Genomic DNA, 18,173 nt, shown 5'->3' with positions numbered 1-18,173 from the left:
TTGCAAATGTAATCGAGCTTTTAATGGAAACAGTGAGCTGGAAAGACTGAGACCACCCAAACTGATAGTTTTGTTAATAATATTTTTTGCATTGAAAACAAATGAATGCACATTACCAAGTAACTAAATGATAGGAGATGCTGAATAATGGAAGGTATAAATGGAAAGAAAAAAACATACCACTACGATTAAAATATTTCAATTTGGATAAGCGATTTTCCAGATTGCACCAGTGTCCCAATTTATCCTAAGCTATGCTTGTCTTCTCCAGCTGTCTTTAGATTTTCTTCACAAACTACCACATGGGACATTAGTGACTTAATTGGCTCAAGATGGGCCAAACATAATTTTACAGAAATGTTTGCACTTTGTTTGCCATCTACTTCTGTATGAGAGTCGATTGAAAGGGACATTTCCTTATCAGCACTTACAAGAAAAACTGTCAACCTTAATCTGTAGCATGAATTGTCAACATAGCCACACATTCCTGTGATTTCAATTCCCCAATATTACATTATAGTGAAATGGTGGATAACTATCTTGAATACTTGATTCACTTTTAATGAACCCTGACCTGCATCCATTCTCAAAAGGTATCCTCTCAACTGGAGATCCGTTGGACACAATTCCTAATACTAATTTGCAGATAACAGACAACAGCCCTTTACTTCTCACCATAGTCCATCGAACCAAATAATTGCTCGTATTTTCTTGTCTTTGCAATAACAAAGCCTATAATCATGCAGACAGAAAATGCCTTTAATGTTTCAGTCAAGAGTCACTTTTGAAAGGTTGGACTGGTACTTTGAAGCTTTAACTTCATTCAGGAGCATAACATATGGCTGCATTCATTTCTACATGGACAATATGCTGAAACAGATGTTCCTTTCATTGGTTGAGTACCTTACGTCAATGCTTGATTTGTCCAGTAAAAGGTTTTCCCTCTGTTGTGCTTTTTTTTCTCAGCACAGCTCTCCTGAAAGCAGCATAGAAGGTCACTGAATTTCCAAAAATAACTTACATTCAATGTAAATTGAGTTCCACTGATCTTGAGTTTAAAAAAAATTAATGTTAAAATCTGGCCTTATCCAAAAAGCTGGCCATGCTGCACCACCCCAGAAGAAAATATTGCAATTATGATTAACACCCTTGTTTGCAGGCCTTTGAGCACACCAATGGTCCCAAATTGAAAACATTTAAATACATTTTTTCTTTGAATTTACTGAGAAATTGTCCACTGACCATGATGGGGTGAATGGGATCCCTCTCCATCCTTCTTACAAATGTTTTTTTTTAAATCCGGTTTGTTTAAAATTGGGTTACTCATTAATGGTACAAGAGACACCGCAACAGTTAAGGTTGAGACAAATGGTTCTTCATGTTTTTAAGTTCAAAATAACATCAACAACTGTGGGAATTAACCTCACATGGTTGGCATCACTCTACATTGCAGGCCAGCTGTCCAGCCAACTGCACTTACTGACCCCCCACTGTTAAATGTGGGAGCATCCTACTTGCAGCAGAAGAAGGCTATTTGGCCCATTGAGTCCGCTCTGTCATTCAAGATGCTGACTTGTTGTGGCCTCAATACCTTTCTGTCTTCCCCAAATAACCCTTCTATACCAAAGATTGTCAAACTCAACCTTGAATAAATTCAATAACCCACACTCCACTGCTTCCTGGGGAGGGGATTTCCACATAGCTAGGACTGTCAACAGAAAAAAGAAAGTCTCATCTCCATCTTAAAATTATAGATCAGGGTACTTTCTAGATGGTATGAAGTTAAATTCAGTGGATGTCCACAGAAACTTGGGGGCTCAGGTGCATAGATCTTTGAAATGTTGCAAGCAGGTCCAACAAATTATCAAGAAGAGTAATTGAATGCTGGCCTTTATATCTAGAGAACTGAAGTATAAGGACACAGAGGTTATGCTTCAGCTATGCAACTCCCTGATTAGACCCTTCTTGGAGTGTGCAGGTCTGGGCAATTATGTACTAGGAAGAATATTACCTTGGAAGGGTCATATTAACTCTGCTTTCTCTCCACAGATGTTGCCAGACCTGCAGAGTTTCTCCAGTTATTTCTGTTTTTTCTTCTGATTTCCCAGCATTCACAAATTTTTGATTCAATCATAATTATATCTTTTTCCATATTAACCCAGATGTGGTGACACCAAGGTCCTAGCCAGCTGCAATTAAGACTCCTTTTATATGCCATTCCCCTTGCAATTAACACTCAATTTCATTTGGCTCCATCATCATTTACCACGCCTGCAGCCTAGTGTTTTATGATTCAAGGACAATGTTTTAAAACAGACTTTTAAAATAAAAATCACACAGAGCCTGATTGCACTAGCATTTAAATGTGTTTACACAGAAAGTTACGGGAAAAAAACCTTCTTAAAAACAGGTGGAATTTTGGATGCTAATTGAGTCCAATGTGGAATATTTATTTTTAACGCTGTCTAAATTTGGTGATTATAGAAATGATTTTGTAAAAGGAAGTGCATTTCAACGTTGTAAATGTGAAATTGGGCATCCAAATGAAGACAAATTGTACAAAGCTGTTAACAAATCCAGTGCATTAGTTAGCTGGAGTTTCCAGGTCGAAGTTCATGAACCACGGGTTAATTGCTCTCTCACAGCATGGCAATTTTTATTTTCCTATCATTGAACTTCATGAAGGTAATTTCTGATTTTCTGCCTGTTGGACTATAAGCACATTTGGAAGAATGTAAGAACGTTGGAACCAGGAGCAGGAGTAGGCAACTAGAGCCTGCTCAACCTTTTGATAAGATCATGGATAATCTCATTTTGGATTAACTCCATGTTCCTGCTTGGTCTCTGTAACCCTTCAACCCATAATTAATTAAAAATCTCCTCCTATATTTACTCAATGTTCCAGCATCCACTGCACGGTGGGGTAGTAAACTCCACAGATTCATGACTCTGATAGGAATAATTTCTCCTCATGTAGGATATCAGGGCATTTTAGGAGCTTCAATTGTTCCTGTAGCTTAACAAGCCTGTTTCTTCTAACTCTGCAGATTACCATACAATGGGAGTGATGTATTCCTCTTGGTATTAGAGTGTTTATGAATCAGAACTCTACAATTATCATCCCAGCCGAGCCACTTAGTATTCACGTCTGCAAATAAACAATATAGACAATAATCCTAACGTTCTGTTTCAAAAGTTGTTAATTTACAGGTTCCTGTATTTATGTAGAGCTTTAATACATGGAAACATATAAAATGTGATGCAATGATACTGAAAACATAGGACCTTCAACTGCCAAGTTAGAAGCATTGGTTGGAAATCTGTAACAGACCTCTGCTCTCTGAACCCACTTACCTGGATTGGTCTGAGAGGAAATAGCAAGATGATTTTCCTCAATCAGAAAATCTTCCAGGTGGTCTGTAAATGGTTTGCTGATGTAAAGAAGATTACAAAGATAGCACAAGGTCTCTGGGAGAACGTTACCACAAAGTGTTCCCAGATCCAGAGTTCGTTGCTCTTTAAATATTTGGTTGAAACAAGGACGGTTAATCTGTTACTAACTCCATTACTGTAGGTGCCTTTCCTTCAATATAGTGTGAGTGTTTGGCTCTAATAGATAAAAAATAGACAACTTCTTTGAGTGTTTGTTTATGTGCCATTGTGCAAAAACAATGTCAACAGTTAGAACACGTGTCTGTGCAATTAAGAATATATTTGGGGCTAAAATGGATAGCATTAAAAATGGGCAATATGATTGTCTGCACTCAATGACTACTGCGCAGGCAGCATGTTAGCTGCAAAATGCTTGTTCATTTGGATGATTGCTGTGTCTAACTTGTGCTAATCTCACTGTTCATCTGCTGCACATACTAACAGTGGTGCCCAAAATAACAAATTGCTGACCCCACTTAAAGCAAGCTTATTCCTGTTAATGGGGAGGTGGATTGTGGCTGGAGCAAATGGTGGCAGGAGTGCAGGATGTGAACCTGATCTATGAAATAGGAGAATGACAGAAATGTGGAAGGAGCAGGCACCAATATTTTCCATCCTCAAATTGGCAGACTGGGCAGAGAGGATAAAAAGTGAAAGGGGTGTCCTGTATCTTTAGAGGGTTTGTCAAGTTCCAGGTACATGCTCAGAATGAAATGGGAGCAGATAGCCACAGAGATAAGTGCTAGGCATACAGCCCTTAAGGACTTGGATGCTGTGCTGCAAGAAGTATAATTACTTCACATGAGTGGTCAAGGTCAATGAATACATCTTAAAATTCTATATGCTGCCAAACATGCCACTCGCCTTATACCACTGCTCGATGCACTACAGTCCAATTTCCCATTTAACAACAGCATCTACCAATCAGGACTCATACTTGACATGCGTATGCTTCACCTCACCCTTACAATAATTAGCACCGCTGCAAACCTCATACCCACATCTCAAATTTGCACACACCTCAAGCTAATCACCGAACTCAGCCAAGTCACATAAAACATATTGCATGAAACTTATTTACTAGGTTCCTCTTAATTGCAGGAGAGCCTGGTGCCAATTGGACCTGGTAGAATTCAACTGGAGGACACATGTAGACCTGACTGTTCTAACCTCCATGGGGGAATCGCTGTTTCCCATATTGTGATGTTTATTGTTGATGCCTTGGCCAGCAGAGGGACCGTGCTATCAAAGATGACCATCTGCCCATTAGTAGACCATTCAGCACATTGAGTCTGCTCCACCGTTCAACAAGACCATGGCTAATCCGATAACTTTCAACTCCACTTTCCTGCCTTTACCCCTTAACCTTGATTCCCTTATTGATTAAAAATTGTCTATCTGAGCATTGAATATACTCGGCCTTGACAGTACTATGTGGTAAAGAGTTCCACAGATTCACTAGCCTCTAAGAAAAGGAATTCTTCCTCATCTCTGTTTTAAATATGCAACTTCTTATTCTGAGATTATGACCTTTGCTCCTGGAATCTCCCATAAGGGGAAACAGCCTTTCTGCATCAACTCTGTCAAGTCCTGTAAGAATCTTGTATGTCTCATTCTTCTAAATTCTAATAACTACAAACCCAACCTACTTAAGCTGTCCTCATAAGATATTCCCTCCATATCCAGTATCACGCAGTGAACCTTCTCTGGACTACCTTCAATGCCAGTATAGCCTGTATATACCAGTATTGTCACTATATACCTAGTAAGGTAAGAGGCCCAAAACTGTTCACAGTGTTCCAGTTGTGGTCTGACTATCGTCTTGTATAGTTTTAGAAGTACCTCTCTACTTTTATCTGCTATTCCCTTTGAAATAAAGGCCAAAGTTCCATATGTCCTCCCTATTACTAACTGAAATTGGATGCTAGCTTTTGTGATTCGTGCATGACTAGTTCCAAATCTCTTTGTTCCATAGCTTTCTGCAGTCTTTCTGAGGGTCAGTTTGGCTCAGTTGGCTGGACAGTTGGTTTGTGAAGCAGTGTAGGTTCAGTTCCCCATATTGGTTGAGGTTATCATAAAGGTCTCTCCTGAATATCTTTTCCCCTTGCCTCAGGATGAATCTCCACCAAGAGAGCAGCCCTATGGCCCGATAAGACTTGACCTGGCAGTCTTTCTACATCCTAATCCTCTGACCCACATACCACTTGTTCCTTATTTGATACTATGTTCTGATTTAAATATGTGCCCCCTATTTCCTCTATCTCCTCCACACAACGCAACCTTACTCATCTACCACTCTCCTTCAGCCTGTGAAGGAACACCAAGCAGGGAGTGATAAAGTCACAATGCTGTCACTCGACTTGATACTCACAGCCACCAGTTCAGATATTAGTAATGTGCTTATCTTGGAGGGTGGATGAAAAGCAGATTTCCACATGATGAGATAAATGGCATTATTAGGCTGTAGTCAGGGCCTGCACAGTAAAGTACAATTGCTACCTTGTCAGAGGGCAAAATTGCACACAGGTTTCCCTGCAGAGAACTCAGATGAAACTTTAATTGAGTTGCCTCTCAAACAATGTTGATGGAGCACATAAAAGCGTGCTTGCTTCATTGAGAAGCCATCCAGGAAGCTTCCAGTTAATGTTGAGGTGTTGGAGAAAACTGGTACCAACCTGGCACAGCATTTTGCTTTGAACCTAGAGAGCTTGTTCTTTCCAATGTGGGAATAGTGGCCATCCCCATAAACACATGTGTAACCCTGACCTCCTGCAGCTTGTGATAATATCACAGCTTCATTGCAACACAAGCACAAGTTTCTCAATGTCTGCGGGCTGCAGTGGAAGCTCAGGTTGTGGATATGTAATGTTAACTTATTACCATACAATCTCAGTCAGCTGCAATCTGACTGTGCTTTGCAGAGAGCAAAGAGCCTTGCAATATGCCAGTGTGTTCATCCAATACATTGCTAAGATTTATAAGCTGCTAACTTGAGGAATGTTTATGACTTCATGCAGCACATTCTACTTTCCTAATTAATGAATTAGCTTTATTGTCTCATGTACTCACACAACTGCTGTGAAAAGTTTACAAGTTGCCATCTTAGGTACAAAGGTACCTAGGTACAGATTCTTGAGTATAATTCTTAAGAAAAAGAAAAGAAAAATAAAGAAATAGAAAATCTACATTACAGACCTTCAAAAGTACAAAAAAGTACAGAAATAAATTAGAAAAATAAAGAAATAAAATGTTCAGAATAACAGTCCTTTCATGAGAGTATAATGAAAAAAAGAAAGAAATTTTATAAACGAGAAATTTGTCTGTTTCACGGCTCTGGACTCAAGGACCCGACACCTCCCATTGGAATCCCAGGCCAGAACACCTTGATGCTGAAGAAAATCTGCACGGAGTCACAGACCTTCACCGAAGTTGGCACAAGGAGACCCAGACTGACGCTGACGAGAGGAATACCAGGCCGGTCAATGGAATGCCAGGCCCAGACCCAGCTCATCTTCAAAGCTACCCCCAAAGCAGCCCCATCGAAGGAACCCCCATGACCCTCCCCCCCACCCCCTCAGGATGCAGCAACAAGGAATGACTGGATCCATACCACTTTCTCACCCAGATCCTTCTGCACTGATTTCTTTTTCTAGTCTCCATTTAAATAATAGCCTCCCTTTTGATCCTTCCTTTTAAAGTGCATGACTTCACACTTTCCTACACTAAATTCCTATGACTGAGTATTTTGCCCACTCACCCAACCTATCATTAATTCCTTGCAGATACTTGATGTCCTGGTCACTACATACCCTCCCACCTATTTTGCAACATCAGCAAATTTGGATACATTACACTCTGCCCTTCTTCCAAGTCAGTAATACAGACAATAAATAATTGAGGCCATTGGACTGACCCTTGAGGTGCTCCACTAGATGTTTTTTCAACCTGAAAAAGGATGCATCAATCACAACTCTCTGTCTTCTATGTGTCAACCAATCCACATTCTATGTTAATACATTACTTTCAATACCGTGATCTCTTACCTTATGCAATAACCTTTTATTTGGCAACTTATTGAATGCTTTCTGGAAATCCAAATAGATTATATCTACCAGTTTCCTTTTATCAACTCTGCTTATTAGATCCTGAATGAAATCTTGCAAATTTGTCAAACATGATTTTCATTCACAAAATCATGTTGATTCTGTTTGATTCAATTAAGTGCTTCTAAATATCATGCTTTTTCTTCTTAATAATGAACGCTAGTATGTTTCTAATAACAGATGTCAGGCCAACTGGACTATAGTTTCTTGCTTTCTATCTCCCTCCCTCCTTGAACAGGGGTGTCACAACAGTGGTTTTCCAATGCAGTGGGATCCTCCTGGATTCTAGAGAGTTCTGGATGCAGTTATTCATGGTCTGGTGTCTTATTTGGCTTTAGTTCCATTAGTTTGTCAAATATATTGTCCATTGTGATAAAGACTGTTAAAAGATCTTTTCCCCAATAACATCTTGCTTATCACTAGAATGTTGAGAGCACCTTACACTGTGAAGTAAGATCCAAAATATTGCTTTAAATTATCTGCCATTTCTCTGTTTCTCCATTACTATCTCCCCAATTGCATCCTCCAGCGTTTCACACTTACTTTAGCTACTTTCTTTCTTTTAATATATCCGTAAAAGCTCTTGCTATTTGTTTACATATTTTTGCCTATTTAATTCCATGATCAATTTTCTCCCACTTTATTAGCTTTTTAGTCATCCAGTTCTTGTTCTGAAAATAAATCCCAATCATCTAACCTACCAATAGTTTTGACCATAAGATCATAAGATATAGGAGCAGAAATTAGGCCATTCAGCCCATTGAGTCTGCTCCACCATTCAATCATAGTTGATAAGTTTCTCAACCCCATTCTCCCGCTTTCTCCCTCTAACCCTTAATCCCCTTGGCACCGAAGAACCTATCTATCTCTGTCTTAAACATACTCAATGATCTGTCCTCCACAATGGCAGTGAATTCCATAGATTCACCACTCTCTGGTTGAAGAGGTTTCTCCTTATCTCTGATCTGAAAGGTCTTCCCTTTACTCTAAGGCTGTGCCCTTGGATCCTAGTCTCTCTTATCAATGGAAACATCATCCCAACATCCAGTCTGTCCAGGCCATTCAGTAATGTTTCAATTAGATCCCCCCTCATCCTTCTAAACTCCATTGCGTATAGACCAAGAGTCCTCAAACGTTTCTCATATTTTAAGCTTTTCATTCCTGGAACCAATCTCGTGAACCTCCTCTGAACCTGCTCCAGAGCCAATACATCTTTCTTGAGACATGTGACCCAAAACTGCGCAAAATACTCCAAATGTGGCCTGACCAGAGCCTTATAGAGCCTCAGAAGTACATCCCTGCTTTTATATTGAATTCCTCTCAAAATAAATGCCAAAGTTGCATTTTCCTTCCAAACTACTGAATCAACCTGCAAATTTACCTTGAGATAATCCTGGGCTAGAACTCCCAAGTCTCTTTTCGCTTCAGACTTCTGAATTTTCTCCCCATTTAGAAAATAGTCCATGCTTCTATTTTCCTTACCAAAGTGCATGACCTCACACTTTCCCACGTTGTACTCCATTTTTCAGTTTTCACCACTTTGCACGCCTTAGTTCTTGATTGGACAACCTTTGTCCTGATAACCTTTGTTAATCACCGGTGGTTCATCTTTCTCAAATAGTTCTTCGCTTTGGTTATAACTGTTCCTGTTGATCATTATGCTTAAATGTCTGTTATTGTTCATCCTCTGACTTTTCCCTTAGTCTATTTTCTCAGTCTGCTTTAGACAACTCTTTCTTCATACCTCTATATAGTTGCCCTTATTTAAGTTGACGACACTGGTTTGAGACCTGAATTGCTTTCTCTCAAATTGAATTTTAATGTTGTGATTGTTACTTGCTAGAGGATCCTTAACAATGGATCTCTTATTAATTCTAACTCATCATACTTTACTAAATGTAAAATATCTGGTACATTCTGCAACATACTACCATCAGAAACAATCCCTGATATACTCCAGAAATTCATTTTGCATCTGATTTGTCAGTGTAAAGATTAAAATCACAATGACAATCATAGTGCCCTTCTCACACACTTCTGTTATTTCCTGATCTATACTTTGTCCTAAGTTGAGACAACTCTTTGTGGGCCTGTAGACAACTCCCATCCATGAATTTGTTTACTTGTTCTTCTTTACTTGCACTCAAACTGATTCCAAGTTGTGATCTAAAGTACCTCATATCACTGCTTGCCACCATACTGATTATTTCATGATTAAAAATCTATCCCACTCCATTTTCCTTTCTGTCTATTCTTCTAGAATACCTTTGAATATTGAGTTCACAGTCTTGGTCACACTGTAACCATATCTTTGTAATAGCTATTAAGTTATATTAATTTATTTCTATTTGCAGTTTCAACTCGGCTATCTTGTTACAAATACTGTGTGCATTCAGATAATGTGGCTTAAGATTTGAATTTTTGCCATTACTACTCTCTCTGATTCTAATTTGTGATGCAGTCTTCGGCAAATATTCTGTACCCTTTCCTGTCAGATTTGAATATTACTTAACTCCTCACTATCCTGCAATTCCACTTTCTCATTTCTTTTTGTTTTTTTAAACTTCACTTCAATTGATCCCTGCTCCAATTAAGTAGTTTAAAGGTAAAATAAAAACATCTAGTGTCTACGCCAGAAACAGGTGTTAGGTGCTTTATATGTTGTTGTGAATGTCTAGTTCATGGTTCATATGTTTTGGGATATCATTTGTGCTATAAGGAATTAAAGTTTACTTTCATAAATCAGGATAAATGCAATTAAAGCAACCTTGGAATCTAACGCACTTAAACAATTAAGGCCATGTTCACTGAAAAGGTTAACAGCTAGAAAGGTAAGATCATAAAATATTATATCAGCCTACCTAGCTGAAGATCTGGAGAAATGATATCTGTTATGCTTATTGAGATGGCATTCCAAAAGCTGTTTTTATTTTGGGAGTTAGAATTGTTAGTTCAGTATATTCAAATATTCAATAAACTATGAAAATTGTAAACCCCATCTATTTCATCAAATGCAAGAAGAAATTGGAAGTTATAGATGATTAAGATAAATGTCAGATTAAATTACACAATCATAGAGGGGCTGGATCTTCGGGAAATTTTCTAGTTTCTATTTATCTGGATGTTTTTACTGGAGGAGTTATTACAGTTTGGGTCTGATACTATTTGCAGCTTACTATAAAAAGTTGTCTATTTAAATAACTACTAGATAGATCTGCACTGTAAGCAGAGTAATAGAACTAACATCATTGTTAGTTGTCGTAGGAGGCAGGTGAAGCTTATTCTCAGTTTGAATCTTGTGAGGGAACAGAAAATGGAAGATTGCCTAATTTGAAGTTTCTGGAAGAATCTGCAATGGACCTCATAGTGTCTTATTTCACAAGAAAATAATCAGCTGAATTGGCTTGAAAGTATTCAAAAGTAACTAGAACAAGAACTGGATCATCCATAGTCAAGAGACGACAAATCCAAATTTTAACTCCAAGAATAGTTGGGGTTGAAAAGAATTCTCCAAAGAACTGCAGCACCCTTGTGGGTGGTCTATATGGAGGTGAATAATTTTTAAGATAAATGTGTATTAAGAAATTTCTTCAGAAAGTAGGAAGTAAACTTGAATTCATAACATATAAATTACATTATTAAGACAATAGTGCTTCTTTTATTTTATTCTGTTATATACAATAAGTTTGATGTGTTAATGCATGTCAAATCTTGTGGCACAGTTCTAATAGTTAAAATGAGGGATATGAATTTCTTGTTAAATGTTAATGTTTCCTAATTGGAACAGATCAAACTTGATGCCTAAAATTGATTGAGGTCCTCTCTGCAAAATTGGTTTACTCTAAGCTAGTCAATGCTACATTCAGGAAAAACAAATTAATGTATGGCCAAATAGGTAATTCTTGAAGGGACCACAGCAAACTGCTGTGAAAAAAGTTGTTTTACACTTCTCTGAATGTGGAACTGATCCACATGGAAACTTTGAGTCACGGTCATCCACCAATCTGCATCAAAAAGTTGCCTATTAAGTCCCTTTTATATCCTTGCCCTCTCACTTTAAACCTATGCCCTATTGTTTTTGACTCCCCTACCCTGGGATAAAGACCTTGGCTATTCACCCTATCTATGCACCTCATGATATTATAAACCTCTGTAAGGTCATTCTTCAGTCCCAAACACTCCAGGGAAAATAGCCCCAGGCTATCAGCAATAATCGCTATCAATAATTCTTTGAAACTACTTTTTGGGTACTCTCCTGGTGGACATCATTTAAGTGTCTGCAGCTCTTTGGTTCAATGATGTTGAGGCCTGGGGTACCAATGTTTGATAAACCATTTGCAGGCACAACCATATTCTCCCCCATGGTTACTGAACTGAAATACTGTTATTTTAAACCTAAACCTTTTACTGCATTTTGTTCTGAAATCCAAAGGTTGAATCTCAGATATTTTTATTCTTTTACACTTTTACTTTATTCTTTTACTTTAGCAAAAAAAATAGATAAAGTCACATCTGGACAGAGGCCTCAACAGATTAACCAAACAATTGAATTGATCAATTAGCTTTATTGTAGTAATGGAACAAAAAAAGACTGAGGGCAAAAGTTTTAAATTGGGAAAAGGCTAATTTTACTGAGATGAGATGTGACTTGGCAAAGATGGACTGGGAACAGCTACTTGAAGGTAAATCAGCGTCAGAACAGTGGGAGGTATTCAAGCAGGAAACTGAGATGATTCAAGACAGTATCCTCCCACGAAGGAAACTGCTGAGGATCACAAATCTGGACCACCCGGGTGGCAGGGAGCATAATGCTAAATTGGGTAATATGTCAGATATGGGGAACTCAATGCTACAAAAAACTTAGAGGCGGATAGAAATTGTAGGAATGGAATTAAAAAACAATTCAGAAAACAAAGAGATGGTATGGAAACTATTGGCAAATTAAATCAAGGAAAACACAGAGATGTTTTATAAATACATAACTGGTAAAAGGATAACTGAAGAAAGAATAAGGAGCAATTAAATCCAAAAAGATAACATGTATATGAAGGCTGAAGTTGTGGGTCTGGCACTTAATGAATACTTTGTATTTAACTTCACAAAAGGAAGGGCTGATGTAAACACTCCTGTTCAGGAGAACCCTGTGAATTATTCAATGAGATGAACGCAATGAAGATGAGATTTTGTTGCATAGGGTAACAACCCTGGCTCTGAGACAGAAACTCCAGGTTTGAGACAAACCCCAGGACTTTATGGCATAGGAAGGTGCTCTCAGAGTACAGTCAAACAGGTTGAACATCAACTTGCAAACCCTCACAACACACACTGATGGCAACTGGTAAGAATGGATGGGATTCCTGTCAACCATGATGTGATTTTTGCTTCTATCATGGCATTTTACCTTGGGTCTGGCTTGGTCTTTAGACTCAGATTTTCTGTACAAAATAACCAATGTCACATGGTGACACATGCTTTACTGGGAGCAAAAAAAGCCGGACACCCCTTCATTTCATATGACAGACTGCATCTGTTGGAGATTCTGTTGGTTTAGTGCACTTTGCTTACTGTAGCAGACATGTTGGCTAAATGTAGTTGTTGTTGACTAGCCATTGTGGCTTCATACTACCATCCAACTTCAAGACATGCATCATGGTGTCCTGTCTTTACCTTTCCTATAAGATTCTTCCTAAAAGTTTTAACTGGTGTACATGTGATGACTAATTCTGTGAGCCAATCTGGCTGTTTCTTTCCTGTAAAGGCACACTCATTCCTTTTGCTGTGGCATCTTGTGACAAATTGGCCTTGAGGTTGATGTCTGTATGACATGAGTTGGACTATGTTAATCCTGAAATTAATGCTTGTCTTGGGCTGATCTTCAAAAACTTTTCATATCTCTTCTGGATCTGTCAGATCATTGATGCAAAGACTTTCCAAGATAATGGCAATCAAGATTCTCAGAGGTCTTTTCTCACGACCTGCAGCAGCTGAGTGGATCCAGCCGCTCTGAAGATTAGGCCTTTCGGTGTTCTCAACAGGGTGAGAGTGGGCCCAGCCTCCTGAGCATCATGCGGCAGCAGCAGCTGGAGGCTGCTCCATGGGGAGAGCGAGCCCAGCACAGAGAGAATGAGCCTTTAGGGAGCTTGTGATGGTAATTTGTGGGTCGAGTAGCGAGAGATGGCACTGGAGCGGGGAATCCTCGACATTGGTGGGCACAGCACACGACTCGAGCTGGTGGCAGTAGCACAGGGTTTCAATGGCAGGACGGCCTGTGCGGTCAGTGTCGGTCAGCTCCGGCAATGCGGTAAGCTGAATCGATACTCTAGGTGGATCGACTGGAGTGGCAGTTGCTTCATGGTAGGCCCAGTGTGGGGACTCCTGGAACGGACTGTGTGGGGAAGCATGGCAAAGAGGAGGAGATTAAGCCCCTGTAGGAAGCGCGGTCCCAGCATGTCTAAGCACTTTTGAAAGACTATCATGTTTGACGTTTAGCTTTATTTCTTTATTTTTCCCCCTCATATTAAGAATTACGGAAATGTTTATCTTTTAACTTTGTTCTTTCTTTCTACTTGTTCCTATGATCTGTACCTAGGTACTTGTACTAAGGTCGGCACCTTTTGTGTTGACATTATACACTTCTTACTGTACTCCTGCACTTTTGAACTTGAGTACACGTGACCCTAAAAAAAATCTAAATCTATTGCTTGGTCTATAGAATTGAATGGCCTATGTTATTTGCACAGTTGTAATTCAGGTGTAGCTGGATGCTATGTCCTTAAGTAAATGTTTGCCTTCCACTTTCCCTTGTAGGATTTCACATTTTTTTTGAATTAGAGTGCACTGCAGTGTTTGTTTATTTCATTTGAATCCCTTTTCTTTTATTGTTCCTATTTTTGCTTCTTTTAACTTTTATTTTTCCTGCCGCTGCTTCTTTACTGGATCTGGTCCCTTTAAAGCTGTTGCTTTGGGAGCCATACAGGCTTGCTGTTTAAAAATTGTTGTCTTGCAGTTGCAGTTTTCTGCCTCTGGGTAGAGTTCATGCCAACGAAGATGTCATCTGGCAGATGGGCTTTTGTTTAGTTTGACACCAATTTAAGCAAAGAAAATGGTGGAACAAAAATGAGGTGTGGACATAGTTAAACATTTTTTAGTGTTAAAGCAGAATTTTCTTTGAGGAGCATTCCGGATCTGTCAAGACCATTCGATTGCAGTGTTTTCTCAAGGTCAGTTCAGCAGGCTGTGGGGATCTTTAAAGATAGGGAGAGAGAGATAGATTCTTTCACTGTTCTTTTGAATACTAGTCTGTAACCTTTAGTCTTGCTTGTATTTGTAACTTTTGCTTTTTTGTTTTTAACTAAAGACACTCTTAGAAATTTATTGTATCGTGAAAGAACTTAAATTTTAATCAAAATTAAAAGAGCTCTATCTTCTAGCTGGTAAATATGAGATCGGTATGGCTTTCTATACTCACAGAACTGGATGCTGCTAATGATCTGAATTCTCTACTGTACAGAGCTATTGTCAGGTTGGCTTTTGATTATTTTCCCAAATATTTGCCACTGAGAACTCGGAAGCCTTTTTGTAGACAACTATTTCTGCTCACCACAATTTGATTGTTGCTTCCAATGGGATATTAGCTTTGTTGCAACAATGCCTATGATATCTCTTTTTACATAAGAAACTTGGATAACATGGTATTGAAGAATCCCGCAGATATGTATTAAAATGAGCTTTTATATACAAACATTAAATTCATAGGCACATCAGTGTCTGGGTAACATGCAGCTATTTGATTACACAGAGCAGTATGCTACTTGTAGTCTGCCTCACTTCAAGAGATCTGAGTTAAGATGGAGTTTGAGATCTTTTACCCATTGGGCCACATACTATTATACAATGGTGATATCACTTGTTAGCCCAAGCCTGGATATTGCCCAGATCTTGTTGCATTTGAACATAAAGCCAGAGAGACAAAGAGTCGTACAGCATGGAAACAGACCCTTTGATCCAACCAGTCCATGCTGAACATAATCTCAAACTAAACTACTCCCACCTGCCTGCTTCTGGCCTAATCCCTCCAAAACTTTCCTATTCATGTACTTATCCAAATGTCTTTTTAAATATTGTAATTGTGCCCATACCCACCACTCTCTCAGTCAGTTCATTCTACCCACAACCACCCTCTGTGTGAAAAAAATGCCCCTCATGTCTTTTTTAATTGCCCCTCATGTCTCGTCTCACCTTAAATATGTGGCCCCTAGCCTTGAAATACCCCATCCTAGGGAAAAGACACCTACTATTAACCCTATCTATACCCCTCATGATTTTATTAACTTGGACTGCTTCACTAACCTAGGAGTTGTGATGGTGCTGAACATTGTGCGATCATTGGTGAATATTCCCACTTCTGACATTATGATGGAGGGAAATCCAGTGATTAAGCATCTGAAGATGGCTGGGCCTAGGATACTACCCTGAGGAACTCCTGCAGAGATGTCCTGGAGTTGAGATGATGGACCTCCAACAACAACAACCAGCTACCAATGTGTCAGGTATGACTCCAACAAGCAGAGAGTTTGCCCCCTGATACCCATTGATTCCAGTTTTGCTGGGGCTCCTTGATTTGACACTCAGTTGATATCAAGGGCTGTCACTTTTACCTCACCTCTGGAATTCAGCTCTTTTGTCCATGTTTGAACCAAGGCTGTAATGAGGTCAGGAGCTGAGTGGCCCTGGAGGAACCCAAACTGGGCGTCACTAAGCAGGTTATTGCTGAGCAGGTGCTGTTTGATAGCACTGTTGATGACACCTTCCATCAGTTTACTGATGATCGAGAGTAGACTGATGGGGCGGTAATTGGCCGGGTTGGGGATTTATCCTGCTTTTTATGCACAGGAAATACCTGGGCAATTTTTCACATTGTCGGGTAGATGCCAGTGTTGTAACTGTACTGGAACAGGTTGGTTACAGGAGTGGCAGGTTCTGGAGCACAAATCTTCAGTACTATTAGCAAATATTGTCAAGGCCCATAGCCCTTGCAATATTTAGAGCCTCCAACCATTCTTGATGCATGTGGAGTGAATTGAATTGGCTAAAGACAGGTATCTGTAATGCTGGGGACCACTGAAGGAGGCTGAAATGGATCATCCACTCGGCACTTCTGGCTAAAGATTGCAGCGAATGCTTCAGCCTTATCTTTTGCACTGGTCGTTGCCAGGTGATCTGCCTGGTTTCATTTCTTTGAGACTTTGTAATGATTGGTACAATTGAATGGCTTGCTGGGCGAATTCAAAGGGCAATTGAGAGTCAACAATGTTGCTATGGTTCTGGAGTCACATATAGGCCAGACCGGGTGAGGATGGCAGATTTCCTTCCCTGAAGGACATTAGCAAACAAGATGGGTTTTTCTGACAATCATTTGGTGGTGATCTATAGATTCTTAATTTTGCATATTTTTATTGAATTTAAATTCCACTATCTGTTGTAGTGGGATTCAGACCTGGGTCCCCAGAGCATTTGCTGAGTTTCTGGATTAATAGTCCAGCAACTCCCCAACTCCCCGACTGTAACAGCAGCAGAATAGCCTCCCCGACTCATGTCCCTGCTTTAAAACCTAAAATAATTTATGCTTTAAAGCAGGGATATGATGAAGAAATTTGTACCTGATACAAAAGTTGGTTGTGTGTTTGGCAATGAGAAAAACAACTGCTACTTGCAGAATGTTGTCAGTGGACTAGTCAATTGGATCAGAAACTTGCAAATGAAATTTAATTTGAAGTGTGTGATAATGCATTTGGGGAAGGAAGCAAAACAAGATAATGGAGTCATAGAGTTATACAGCATGGTCCAACCAGTCCTTGTCGAACACAATCTCAAAACTAAACTAGTCCCACCTGTCTGCTCCTGGCCCATGTCCCTCCAAACCTTTCCTGTTCATGCACTTTTCTAAATGTCTTTTCAGTGTTGTAACTGTACCCGCATCCATCACTTCCTCAGGACGTTCATTCCACACACGAAACACCCTCTGCGTAAAAAAGTTGCCCCCACGTTTTTTTTGAAATCTGTCTCCTCTCACCTTAAAAATGTGTTCCCTAATCTTGAAATCCCCATCCTAGGGAAAAGGCAACTGACACAATCTTCAAAGAATTATGTACCTGCACCCCACAGATCCCTCTGCTCTACAACTCTACCCAAGGCCCTACCATTAATTGTATAAATCCTACCCATGTTTGTTGTACCAAAATGCAATACCTCACATTTACTGAGATAGAACTCCATCTGCTGTTTTTCAGCCCTTTGACCAATTTGATCAAGATCCCTTTGTAATCTTAGAAAACCTTCCTCACTGTCTACAATGTCACCAACTATGGTGTCATCTGCAAATTTACTAACCACGCCTTCTATATTCTCATCCAAATCATTTATATTAATGACAAACCAAAGAGGACCCAGAACCAATCCCTATGGAACACTGCTAGTGACAGGTCTCCAGTCTGCAAATAAACCCTCCACCATGATTCTCTGTCTCCTGCCCTTAAACCAATTATGTATCCAATTGGCAAGCTCACCCTGAATTCCATGTGACCTAACTTTACTAATTATGTGCAGTGAATGGAAGGATGCTAACAAGTGTAGAGGAAC

This window comes from Rhincodon typus, chromosome 1, assembly GCF_021869965.1.
Source record: "Rhincodon typus isolate 14 chromosome 1, sRhiTyp1.1, whole genome shotgun sequence".
Classification (NCBI taxonomy): Eukaryota; Metazoa; Chordata; class Chondrichthyes; order Orectolobiformes; family Rhincodontidae; genus Rhincodon; species Rhincodon typus.
The sequence above is the reverse complement of the archived record's forward strand: the minus strand, read 5'-3'. Positions refer to the sequence as shown.